This window comes from Felis catus, chromosome C2, assembly GCF_018350175.1.
Source record: "Felis catus isolate Fca126 chromosome C2, F.catus_Fca126_mat1.0, whole genome shotgun sequence".
Taxonomy (NCBI): Eukaryota; Metazoa; Chordata; class Mammalia; order Carnivora; family Felidae; genus Felis; species Felis catus.
This window is the reverse complement of record NC_058376.1, coordinates 85,047,707-85,061,237: the sequence shown is the minus strand read 5'-3', so window position 1 is coordinate 85,061,237 and position 13,531 is coordinate 85,047,707. Positions and strand designations below refer to the sequence as shown.

Below are 13,531 nucleotides of genomic sequence, written 5' to 3'. Positions count from 1 at the left end.
ATTAAAAAATAAAAGTCCACTCTGTCTTCATTGTCTCAATCTTCCCTAGAAGGAAACTTAATGTAGTTTAGTACATATATACTTGTGTGTGTATATTAGATGTAAATTATACTATTCGTTATTGTCCTTATGTCCCTATGACTATGCTTTTTTTCCCCCCACTTAACAGCATATCTTGGGGATCTTTTCATTGTTTTCATTACAGCTACATCTGCATGATCTTTCATAATATGGATGCTTCATCTTGTTTAACCATTGCTCTGTTGATAAACGTTAGTTATTTCTAGTTTCTTTTTCTTAAAAATTTTTTTTTTTAATTTTTTTTTTCAACGTTTATTTATTTTTGGGACAGAGAGAGACAGAGCATGAACGGGGGAGGGTCAGAGAGAGAGGGAGACACAGAATTGGAAACAGGCTCCAGGCTCTGGGCCATCAGCCCAGAGCCTGACGCGGGGCTCGAACTCACGGACCGCGAGATCGTGACCTGGCTGAAGTCGGACGCCTAACCGACTGCGCCACCCAGGCGCCCCTTAAAAAATTTTTTTTAATGTTTATTCATTTTTGAGAGATGGAGAGAGACAGAACATGAGTGGGGGAGGGGCAAAGAGATAGAGGGAGACACAGAATCCGAAGCAGGCTCTGGGCTCTGAGCTGTCAGCACAGAAGCTGACGTGGGGCTTGAACTCAGGAGCCGTGAGATCATGACGTGGGCCGAAGTTGGACACTTAACCGACTGAGTCACCCAGGTGCCCCTATAAATATTTTTTTTCTTAATCCATGGCTTATCTTTTCATTTCATTTCTTAAGTGCTGATTTTTGAAGAACACAAGTATTTAATTTTGATGAGTCTTAAGTTTTTAAATTTTTTCTATTATGGATGATGCCTTGGGTATCATATCTAAGAAATCTTTGCTCACCTCAAACTCACAAAGATTTTCTCTTACATTTTCTTCTAGAAGTTTTATAAAAACAAGGTGATTTTATAAGTTATTTCAAAGACTAGATGAAACTAATGTTTTCTATCGGCTCTTTCTTGACTGACATTAATGGGTCCATGGAGTTTAACCTACAGAGCAGGTCTTTGCTACTTTTTCACAGTAGTTTTTACGATTTGGCTACATTGTGTATCTACAGAATCAACTACTGTGGCCTTTATTACTGACTCCTTAAAATGTTTTCCCAAGAGAAAATGTAAGATCATATTCATTTAGCAGGATCAGGATAGGTTTCCTTTGAGGAAATTGTATTTATTTCCTATACCATGAATAGAATATTCTCTCTGTTACATCATTTAACAAATGTAGGGCAATATCTTTCAGTACCAAAGCAGTAAAGTCATTTCCTATTACTAGCTGTTTTGATATGGAATATTTCCACTTGCTTCTCTTTATTCTTTGGAACTCATTTTATTTCTCTGGGTAATGAAGCTATTATCTGTTAGCTCTTAACAAGGTTCTGTGTGTGTGTGTGTGTGTGTGTGCGCGCATGTGCGTGTTCAAGCACTATATTGCTCTTTTTTTTTTTAAATTTTTTTAACGTTTATTTATTTTTGAGACAGAGAGAGACAGAGCATGAACGGGGGAGGGGCAGAGAGAGAGGGAGACACAGAATGGGAAGCAGGCTCCAGGCTCTGAGCCATCAGCCCAGAGCCCGACGCGGGGCTCGAACTCATGGACCGTGAGATCGTGACCTGAGCTGAAGTCGGAGGCTTAACCGACTGAGCCACCCAGGCGCCCCTATTGCTCTTGATTATTAGGAAAACTTCAATCTCATTTCTTTCAAAGCTTCGTTGATCAGAGCACATATAGTTCTTCATCCCTTATTGGAAACTCTTAGAGCCAGATATATTTAAAAAAAAATTTTTTTTTTAAATTTTTTTTTTCAACTTTTATTTATTTTTGGGACAGAGAGAGACAGAGCATGAACGGGGGAGGGGCAGAGAGAGAGGGAGACACAGAATCGGAAACAGGCTCCAGGCTCTGAGCCATCAGCCCAGAGCCCGACGCGGGGCTCGAACCCATGGACCGCGAGATCGTGACCTGGCTGAAGTCGGACGCTTAACCGACTGCGCCACCCAGGCGCCCCTAAAAAAATTTTTAATGTTTATTTTTGAGAGACAGAGAGACAGAGCATGAGCGGGGGAGGGGCAGAGAGAGAGAGAGACACACAGAATCCAAAGCAGGCTCCAGGCTCTGAGCTGTCAGCACAGAGCCTGATGTGGGGCTCGAACTCCCAAGCCGTGAGATCATGACTTGAGCCCAAGTGGATGCCCAACCGACTGAGCCACCCAGGTGCCCTGAGCCAGATATATTTTTAAGTGAATAGTTAAAAATTTTTTTTCTTAGAAGATAGTATACTGAATCTCCAGAATGAATATAATTTCTCTCGAGGGTCAAGATAACTACTATTACATAACATGGATATATTAATATTTTAAACATACTGAATATTACAATATGTAAAATAAAGACTATAAATAGCTTCTATTAGTTCACATCAGGTTTTCTACCACTTGAATTCAGGTCTGGTTACTTCTGGGGGCAAATGAATTATTCACAAAGTTTCCATTTTAGAGCTTTTTTGGATTTCAAAATTGAGAGAGTAAGGGCTGGTGGATTTGTATCGCCTGGGAGCACACTACATCAGTGGCTTACTCCTTAGTAGTTGACCACTGCTGGTTCTGCACTTGGAGCCACGGTAAGTGGGTTCACATTCCAGGACACACGGACAGACTTTGGCAAGCCTTGGTGAGGCTTTCAGCCTGAGTTTTCTGAATGAACATTTTAAGGAGAAAGAATTTCCACTGTGTACCACGTTATGGTTGAGATGATTTTCTAGGGGGAGGTATTTTGTCATTCAAAATCAATATGTGCTAGAAAAAAAAAAAACCTTCTCATCTCCCACTAGTTCCAGTGCATTAATTCCATCTGCCTCACGGCACAGCCTCTCAGATCTGTTATCTAGGGGGTCTGGAGTCCTGGCTTGGGGTGAAATTATATCCTATAAAATGGAATTGAGTCAAGCTGTGATATATTTGAATCCTATTGAGAACTAGATTATATGGTCAATGGCAGCTCAGAAGCATGTTTTAATCACCAAGCGCTGTGGTGCTGACCTGACAGCACTTGTGGAAATCTCTGGCCCATGTCCCTGGGGAAAACGAGAGCTTCATTGTGCCCACATTTTTTTCCCTCATGAATAGGACATGTCATAGTGACTCATCAAATGGCACTTTATGAAATAATTGTAGGAGTAGTACCTACCTGTCATGAAATATTTGTACAAATGAAGGATAGACAAACGCTTCCATAAGTATACGGAGCTAAAAAACAAAGGAAAAGCCCCTTAATGCCACTGTCCCATTCCATCCCTTCTATCCTCCTCAAGGAGGAGGGGTGATACCAGTGATAGCAATTTGGTGTGTGTCACGCGAGACCTCTCCTTTGTCACCATGTGTGTACACACACAAACACACACGGTCGTACCTATAAACAAATGGGTCATACTTTTCAGATTGTTTTTAGCAATTCCTCAGAGACATCTCTTGGACACCACTATCCTTTTGATGTCCGCAGAGCATTCAGTCCCCTAGTGAAAAACCTGTAGGTAATTTGGGGAGTGTTATAAACTATGCTTTAATAACCTTCCTTATTCATTTATTTTTGGGCATATATGTGTGTTTTTATGGACTAGATAGAAAAAGGTTCATGGTTTTTGGTTTATCTCAAAGGTCTTACGCTCAACAATTGCTTTTAGTCAGCCTAAATGTCAGCATTGTCCTCTGTCCTTCTGTTTATCTAGAAAGCCATCTGGGGCACTGGTCATCTTTGCTGGACACATGGTGTCTCTTGCAGTCAGGATGGGGGGCATACAAAGAGGAGAGTTGTTTATGTTTACAGCCTTTGATACTTTTGATTTTGTCTGCCAGCTACTAACTGAGTGTTGTGTTCTTTTATTCCCATATATAGGACAGGTCAGATAAAGTAAGAACTTGCCTTCAGTTATGTACATTGTTACAAGCTTTTTGGAGAGCTCTTGACAATATCTACTGAAATTTAAAATGTTCATGCCTTTTGATCCTGCAATTCTGCTGCTACACGGTACTATAGAAATAACCTTATTTTGAGACCTGAAAGATTTTGTTCAGATATGAATCTCAGAAACTTACAGGAAACTTATTATTTAAATAGTTCCTTCAATGGAGTGAATGTTTGTGTCCCCCCCCCCAAATTTGTATGTTGAAATGCTACTCCCTAATGTGATGGTATTAGAAGCTTTAAATATCCTGTGATCTGACCTTATTTTCATAATTTTTACTAATACAAGTCAGTTGGTAGACATGCAGCCAAACTAAGAAACAGGTTGTCCTTCTGAACAGGAAAAAAATGGCTATTAACTTTTAAATGTAAATATGCAGTATTTTCCCATAGAATTGATGCTACTAAATATTATTTAAGACAGTGTAGTACTTGTTGAACACAGGCGTTACAGTGGAAACTACGGGTCCGGAGAGAAATGAGATAGAGCGCTTGTCCTCAAGGAAATTACCAGTAAGTAGATCATATTTTGGCTATTTTTTAAAAATCCAGTAATGCTGGGACAGAAACAGGGTCAAAGGATGAAATTGCATGGAGAAAGCTTTGGGCACTATTATATTATATTATATTATATTATATTATATTATTATTACTTTTTAAATATAACTTATTGTCAAGTTGGCTAACATACAGTGTGTACAGTGTGCTCTTGGTTTTGGGGGTAGATTCCCGTGATTCATATGCTTACCTACAACACCCAGGGCTCATCCCAACAAGTGGGCACAATTTATAGATCACCCAAATGGATCCAAACTCTGTCCGCCTTTGAGAATAAATGAGACCTTACTAAGATTATGGACCAAATTGTGATGACCCTTGATGCCCCCTTCGATGACTCTAGAACCATATCTCCCCTTAATGTCTCTTCCAGTTTCCAGAGTAGGAACAAGTTCATGCATGTTTTCCTCGTCTGGTAACCTGTCACGTCACTTGTCTCTGGCCGAGCTGCAGGTACCTATGATAACATGCTTCATTGGCAAAGGGTTCTTCTGCTGAGATTCTAGGGTTCCACAGAGGCACAGAGTCTGTGGCAGTGTCTGGGGAGGAACTGTGTTCTCCCAAGCCCTCTAAGCACTTTGTTCCCTCGACCCCACAGGTGCTCTGCTTGTGCCTCGAGTGTTCCAATGAGTGACTTTCATGAGAAATGTTCTTCAAATTCCCACTCTTAAAGTCTCCCTCATCATGTGGATCTAAACCAGTGCCTGTGTGTGTGTGTGTGTGGGGGGGTGGTTGGGAGGGAGGTGGGATGGAGTAATGGACTGAAATTGAACTGACTTTTCATGTCCCTGCCAGTATTTCCCCATTTTTCCTCTCCAGTCCCTGGTAGTTACTACTACTCTCTCCTTTAGAGAAACACACATTGTCCACACACATTCCTTAGGCAAAGATGCACCCAAGGATGTAACAAGCCCACCAGCTCCCCCAAACTACCTGACCCTGACACGGACCATGTCTTGTTTGACTTTGTATCCCTAGTGTCAGCCTAGTGCTTGCCACAAAAGCGGACCTTTAATCCTTGTGGAATTAATGAATCCATGTTGTTAAAGGGGGTAGATTTAAATATAATCTATGGATATCGAACAGAGGTTTCCCCAACTTCATGGTCACGCCCATGGGAGATGTTAGCATATGTTTGTTGACTTAATGAACAAACTGGTATCTTTCATGGTCCAGATTTAATGATCTCATGATTTGTGCTGCCCTGTTTTCTATATTCTTACCCTGTCACCTTTGTGACCAAAGAGGTAGATTTCTAAACCGTTTGGCCAGGATTAAAGGTATATATTTTCTGTATCTGTAAGATGATTTAAAAGGATTAATAGTAAGCATTTATTAAGAAAAACATGTGCAATTCAAATGCAGCACAACTGTTCTAGGCACTGGGGACTTACCCATATTATGGAAAGCAGCAGGCCCAAAGGAATGAAAGGAAACAGGGAACCTGGGTTGGGGGTGGGGGAGGAAAGGAGGGAAGAAATAGAGAGAGGGTGGGAGGCAAGGCAAATGATGACCACAGATTCATATCAGAACTCCTGGTTATCTAGATTCCAAGTTCTAATACTGGCACCGAGGTGAGCATGTTCACTTTTATTTTTAAAACGGAGTTTTTGAGGAATAAGTAATAGATTCACATGGTTTGACAATTAGAAAGTCTCAAAGTAAAAAAAAAAAAAAAAAAAATCCACTCATTTTTTTCTAGTCACTTGGCTCTTGGATAGACATCTTATCTCTCCCAATGCAAATGTAGCTCAGATTGAAGTCAAAGAGGAGATATAGAGAAACTTACAAAATTTTTTAGTCCCTTAGGCAACGTCAGAGCTGACAGACTTGTTTAGGAAGAATTTGTGATCTTGGTCTCATTAGTTTTATGTTCTAACATACGGAGCTTATTAGCCTGGACAGGAGCCCCTGATTGTTCACAAACCAGCAAAACCTCAGAAGTCTTGCCCTTTGTTTTAAAAATATTTCAGGGGTGTCTGAGTGGCTCAGTCAGTTGAGTGTATGACTTTGGCTCAGATCTCGCTGTTTGTGAGTTTGAGCCCTGCATCTGACTCTGCTGTCAGCTTCAGATCATCTGTCTCCCTCTCTCTCTGCCCCTCCCCATCTCGCTCTCTCTGTCTCCCTCTCTCTCTCTCTCAAAAAAATTTATATATATATAAAAAATATATTTATATAAAATAAATATTTGTATAAAATAAATATCATTTATATAAAATAAAATATATATATACAAACATTAAAAAAACCCAAAATATTTCAGCAACATTTGAATCTGGTGTTGGGTTGGGAGGATGTCCCTCCCAGGAAGTCCCTGTGACCATGCTAGGGACTTTCCCATGGTAGTCCAGAAGCAAAGCAGAGCCAAAGGCTAAGAGGGAGAGGGGAGGCTCAAATGCTAGAAGACCAAACATAAGCAGTCTGTGCACAGGGCCCCAGGCAGGTAAGTGGACAAGCGTGCAGGGCCAGAATTAGCGTAAAGGGTCAGAGGTCAGTGAGGAAAATACACCTCCAACATTTCACTTAACCAGTGAAAGAGCTAAGAGAGCTTAAGTCACTGCTAACCCAGCAGCAGAGCTGGGTGTTTTGGTGTGACCAAAAAGAATCTTTCAAGCTTCAATAAACATTTTAGCGAACTTTATGTAGTAATGTAGAAAAATGATCAGTTTAAAGGATTGCCACTAATTAGAAGGATTGACAGAAAAGTGACAGTCATGATTTTCTTCTAGTGAATACTTTGTTTTCCTCTTTCTGTGTGACATATTTTATTTTATTATTTAAGAAACAATTTTTTTAAGTTTATTTCTTTTGAGGGAGAGAGCAAGCAAGGGAGGGGCAGAGAGAGAAGGAGACGGAGACTTCCAAGGAGGCTCCACACTGTCAGTGCAGAGCCGGACGTGGGACCCAATCTTTTGAACGGGTGAGATCGTGACCTGAGCTGAAATCGAGTCAGATGCTCAGCCGACTGTGCCACCCAGGCACCCCCATGTGACATAATTTAGTAATTGTTGTTTGCCCTGCCTTATTTTCCGAAATACAAATTTATTTAGATATATAGCAATAGCCTGATTACATTTTAACTTTCAGTTAAATGTTTAAAATTTTACAGTGCAATTCAACTTTAAAAACCCCTGTTTTTGCCGTCACATAGCTTACAGGATGATCCTGCACCTTCTCTTCCCGGCACTTACTGCATCTGTGAGTAGCTAATGTTTGGTTTCATTTGTGTTTCCCCCACTTATCTTGTAAGCATCCTCAGGACAGAGCCATATCGGTGTTGCTCATTCAGAAACAATTTCTAGCACCTTGCACGATGTCTGGCACACAACATGCATGTAGTGTTTGCCAAATGATGAAGAGAAAGAGATCAGCTGCGGTGAAGTGGTTAAACCAACGAGGAACCCCTCATTAGAGGAGGTCCTGGTGTTACTGGCATACGGAACAGAGGCTGTTGACCCTGGCGGGAAGGCGGTCAGGGGAAACTTCTGAGAGGGCTGATGTCTGACTGAACCTTCGCCAGGTGGGGAAAAGCATGCCAGCGTGCAAAGGGAAGAATGGGAATATTGGGAATGCCACCCCTTTGACACTGGCTACAAGAGTGAGGCTCTGTGGTGAGAGGGGAGAGACAGCGGATGCAGTGAGCCACACTGTGGTGTAAAGGGACCCGTGTGTCAAGGAGCGTGGCATTCGCTGAGAGATGGTGGGGAGCCTGGAGGGCGCGGTGGCCACAGGAAGGTCAGACTGAGGAGAGGGAGAGACTTTAGGGAGGCTGCTTAGAAGACCAGAGCCATACCAGACACCCTTTTTAACTTCTTCTAAGTCTCTCCCTGTCACCTCCTCACCTCTCACCGACGCTTCTCAGCGCTTCTCAGAGGAGCGCTCTGTCCCCACAATCTCTTTCCTCCGTCCATTCCCTCCTTCACCTGCTGCAAGGGGCTTCCCCTCCTCCCATTCCAGACCTGTAGCCCCTCTCTCCCCATGCCCCCTCCCCTTACACTGCTGTCACCACACTCACCAGTGACCTCCTTATCCAGCTGTAGTCTCAATCTTTGTTTTGTGGGACTTCTGGACCACCATATTCCCCTTAAAGTATCTTTTCTTTTTTAAAGCTTATTTATTTATTTTGAAAGAGAGAGAGAGACAGAGAGACAGAGAGACAGAGAGACAGAGATAGACAGAGACAGAGAGAGCCAGCGGGAGGAGCAGAGAGAGAGGGAAAGAGAGAGAGAATCCCAGGCAGGCTCCACACTGCGAACACAGAGCTCGATGTGGGGCTTGATCTCACAAACCGTGAGATCATGACCTGGGCTGAAATCAAGAGTTACATGCTTAACCGACTGAGCCCCCAGGTGCCCCCAAGTATCTTTTGAATCATACTTTATTTATGATCCAAACCCAGAAAGCGTAAAAAGGAGTGAGTAGGGTCTTTCCCATCCTTGTCTCTCATTTCTCCACCGGCAGCCACTGCTCTTAGTTTCTTATGTATCTTTCCAGACATTCTTTATGCATATTTCAGCAAATCCAAATTTATTTGTATTTAGTGACAAATAGGAATGTGGGTTCTTATTTTTTCCCCTTCCTTACACAAAGAGTAGACTATTACACATCCTCTTCATCTCTGTGCTTTTTTCATTTAACAAACGAAAACAATACACATGCATGGATGCTGGGCATCTGATGCTTACCTTGTTCCAACTACTCATTACTTCCCAAACTTGCTTCTCCTACAGTCTTTCATACACTTGGTGTTGGTGGCGGTAGGGAGGGGTTAGGGCCATTTGCCGAGTCACTGAAGCCAGAAACCTGAGAGTCCTCTCTGACCACTCCTTCAGTGTCATCCAGAATATCCACAGGCCCATCATTTCCTTTTCTTCATTCCTACCACCACTGCCTGGATTGAAGAACTTTGTCCTTCAGGAACCCTTTGCCAAGATACTCATTATGATTCACCCAGTTGTTCATTCCCATAGCATTCTGTATATACCCACAACACTGAACATGTCATGATGACAGATTTGTCTGTTCTCTCACTAGACTGTGGGCCCTTGAGGGCAGAGATGTATTTACCTCACGTTTTACCCATAGAGACATAACGGATGCTAAATGAAAATATGAAAGAATAGATGTCCAGAAAAAAGTTCACTTGGTAAACTGTTTAGTGACTCTTTGTATGTTTTGGAGCAGTGAGGGAGACGGATGTATCTCAGAGGATCCCCGGTTTGGGGGCTGGATGCAATGAACAGAGATCCAGGTTCCAGGCAGAAGAACAGGTTTTCATTCTTCAGACCTGGTAATTTGTGGGTTATACATTCTGTAGTTACATATATGATTTGGTGGGTCATATACTTGTGTATGTATCAGTCACAGCTTAGAATAGTCTACAGAAGTAAGTTCGGAGAGTTATAAACACAGAGTGGCTGAAGTCAGGGTGTGATGAGATCACCTAAAGGTAATCTATAGTAAGAAGATGGATAAAGAGAGAATCCCGGAAGGCACGATCATTACTTGGTGAGTGAGAAAGGGGAGAAGAACAAGCGGTAAGTGAAAGATAAAAGGTAGGAGGGTTGTCGTGGAATCCCAAGGAGGAAAGGGTTTCAAGCAGATGGCGTAGGGGCTGACAGTGTCACTTGCTGCCAAAATGTTCAGCCAGATGAGGACAGAGAAGTAACCATTGAATGTGACAACTCTGAGCTCTTTGGTGATGATAGCAAGGCCAATTTTAGTGCAGGGGGGTGACTCTCAGGGTGAGAAAAGGAAGGCCAGGGATTGGGAGGATGCTTCCTTGTAGGGAGAAGAGGTGCATGTATGTAGAGTAAATGTAGGGTTTTATTTTTAAGCTTTTTTTTTTTAATTATAGGCAGAATATATATTCATTACTGAATATTGGAGCAGTATGGGAGGGTAATAAAAAGCCAAAAAGATCTATAATCCTACCACTCTAAACACTGCTGCTCTTTAAAACAATTTTTTGGGAGGGCATGTGGGTGGCTCAGTAGGTGAAGCGTCCGACTTCGGCTCAGGTCATGATCTCACAGCTTGTGAGTTCCAGCCTTGTGTCAGGCTCTGTGCTGACAGCTCAGAGCCTGGAGCCTGCTTCGGATTCTGTGCCCCCCTCTGTCTCTGCCCTTCCCCTGCTCATACTCTGTCTCTCTCTTTCTCTGTGTCTCAAAAATAAGCATTAAAAAATTTTTTAGAAATATTTTTTAAGTTTATTTATCCATTTTGAGAGAGAGACAGAGGGTGGGGCAGAGAGAGAGAGGGGGAGAGAGAGAATCCCAAGCGGCTGTGCACTATCAGTGTGGACCCCGATGTGGGACTCCTTGGGGGGGCTCCGTGTGGTGTTCGAACCCACCCATGAACCATGGGCTCATGACCTGAGTCAAAATCAAGAGTTGGAGACTCAGCTGAGTGGGCCACCCAGGCACCCCAACACTGATGCTTTTTTTAACCATTTCCTTCCAGTCTTTTCCATGCATTTTAACCAAGCTGGGAAGAGGCCAAATTAGTGATTACAGGTTCTGTTTTGCACATACAGAGGACTGGCTTTAGCATCTGTCCTTGCATTAATTACCAGGGTGGATTTGGCAAGTCTAATTGGCTAGACCGTTTTCCTCCCTCACTGCACCCTGGGTATTTCTCCATATGGAGTTATTTAATTAGACAGAGATAAAACTTCTCATTCATTCATTCATTCAACAAATATTTGTTAGCTGTCTACCATGTGCTGAGGGATGGAGCAGTGAAGCAGACAGACACTTATCTCATGATGCTTGAATAGTGTCACTTGCAGAGGACCTCTACTTCACCCTATGGCATACCCCTATTGCACTCACCTGCTAGATCTTACAGATAGGCTTTCGATTTCTTTTGTATAACTTTTCCACTTGATATTTCCTCTAACATTAAAAAGTTTTTAGAGAGCTTCCTCTTAATGTTAAATATTTAGCTTTTCTTTTCATATTTCTCCTTATAATGACACCTCCAGAAGTGTATTTGAAGTTAAGCTTGGTCCATAATTTGTACTATTTTTCAAGAATTAATTTTTGGAAGAGGAATTTGTCGAGTCAGAAGACCTGAACTTTTTATGGTATTTAGATACTTATTGTGAGATTCCTTTCCAGAGAGGTTTCCACGAATTTAAACTTTTTAAAAAAATTTTTTTTTATGTTTATTCATTTTTCAGAGACAAACAGAGAGAGACAGAGTGTGAGTGGGGGAGGCCCAGAGAGAGGAGGAGACACAGAATCTGAAGCAGGCTCCAGGCTCTGAGCTCCCAGCACAGATCCTGTCCCCAGGCTCCAACTCATGAACCGCAAAAATCATGACCTGAGTTGGGTGGGACGCTCAACTGACTGAATCACCTAGGCGCCCCTCCACTAATTTAAACTCTTAACAGTGGAAGACAAAGTTACCTTTTTCACCTGAGAGAGGGTTCATTTGTTTATATGCTAAGTTGACTCAGCCAGTATAAAGGGAAAGGTTGAAGATAAAGAAGATGGAACAAGTTTCCTGAGAAGTAGTGTTGATGAGATCTGGAGAAGGTGCTAGAAGGTACTCTTGAAGAAGAAAGCTCTCCTGTTGAGACTCACCCTGTTAAAGAAGGGTGTTTGTATATGTGTTGTACAAAGAGTGCTACAAAGACTTTGTATATGTGTTGAGAAATGGGGAGCTGAGGGAGTTTCTATTAGATGGACTCCATTTTCTTTGTACGGTAGGAGGCAAGTGCATCTGTACAGAAAGGAGTAGGGATAAGAATTAGGCTGATAGCTGTGGAGAGTGAAGATGGCTTGGAAGGGCTATGCAGAAAATGGGACACCCCTAAAAGGTGCAGTTGCCCAGATTATGTTGCATTTTGTTTATAATTGTAAGTGAAGGCTTGATGCTAGGACTCTGTTTACAGGGTATAGTGAAATTGAGAATTGGTGATTATTTGATTAATTTGATGAATGTTCCAAATTAGGAATACCAGGTCAGGGTATGTTTCCGACCTAAATTATACAACGCAGTTGTCTGCGATGATCAAATTAACCAGCTGATTGCCAAATCTCTATTTCTCTCTGTCCCCTGTGGACATAGCCTAAAGGACTAATAAGTGAACTGGACTCTGCCCCAATCTATTTTGGGATAATTGATGTCTTTGTACTTGCATCCCAGCAGCTTGGTATTAAACACTGAAGCTTTGTGGAGAATGTCAGTAGGCGATTTACTACCTCAAAAAGCAGCCTTTCTCTTAAAAAGCTTATCAGTCAGAACTTTGGAGGGAATTTTCCAAGCTCCCTAAGGAAAATCATATTTTACTGCTATGGAAAAATATTTGATTCCATGTGTTTTGCTTCATGAAATGAATTTGTTTCAGATTCTGAATGCTTATTTGTGATTTTTATTTCTGCCTTCGTGAATCACTTCAAACCAATTTCAGTTTTACATTTAAGTGGTTTTTGTTCTTAAAAATATTTATATTCACCGACAGTTGCATTTGTTTTTTTTTTCACTCACTGAAAAGTATCAGTGATTTTAACCTCTTGATAAGGAAAATCAATTGCGGTGAAGAAACATTTCATTTCTTACTGTTTAAATATTTCTTTCCTAAATTGGTGGTTGATGTAATGCAGGTTATGAAATGCATGGAGCCGGTTACTAAGGTAATTTGGGCTCCGAAATCCATTTTGTGAAATAGCAATGTAATCTGAATATTTTAGGAATTGACCTCAGTGTTCAAATTTCCTTTGTATGTCCTTAAACGATGCTGCGACGAGTCATTCACTTATGCATGAAAACACAAGTAACTGTAGTTGCTCCAACTTGGACTCTTCCCTCAGAGGCTCAGCCCACCTCCCCTTCTCCCGTTTATTCATCACCCCACAGGGCTGTTGTGGTGCGAGGTGCTGGACGAATAGGCCTGGTGTAACGTTTCCCTCCTCTCAAAGATCTCCCAA

At 41.9% G+C, this 13,531-nt stretch overlaps 1 long non-coding RNA gene across 1 annotated transcript in view; it reads left to right on the top strand.

Moving 5' to 3' along the window:
- Positions 1-13,531, top strand: part of LOC111562265 — a 63,353-nt gene that overhangs the window by 4,815 nt on the left and 45,007 nt on the right. The window contains exons 4-7 of the long non-coding RNA XR_002745340.2: positions 4,483-4,550; positions 4,969-5,048; positions 7,747-7,793; positions 9,780-9,885. This is a non-coding gene — a long non-coding RNA (uncharacterized LOC111562265). The remainder of the gene's footprint in view (positions 1-4,482; positions 4,551-4,968; positions 5,049-7,746; positions 7,794-9,779; positions 9,886-13,531) is intronic.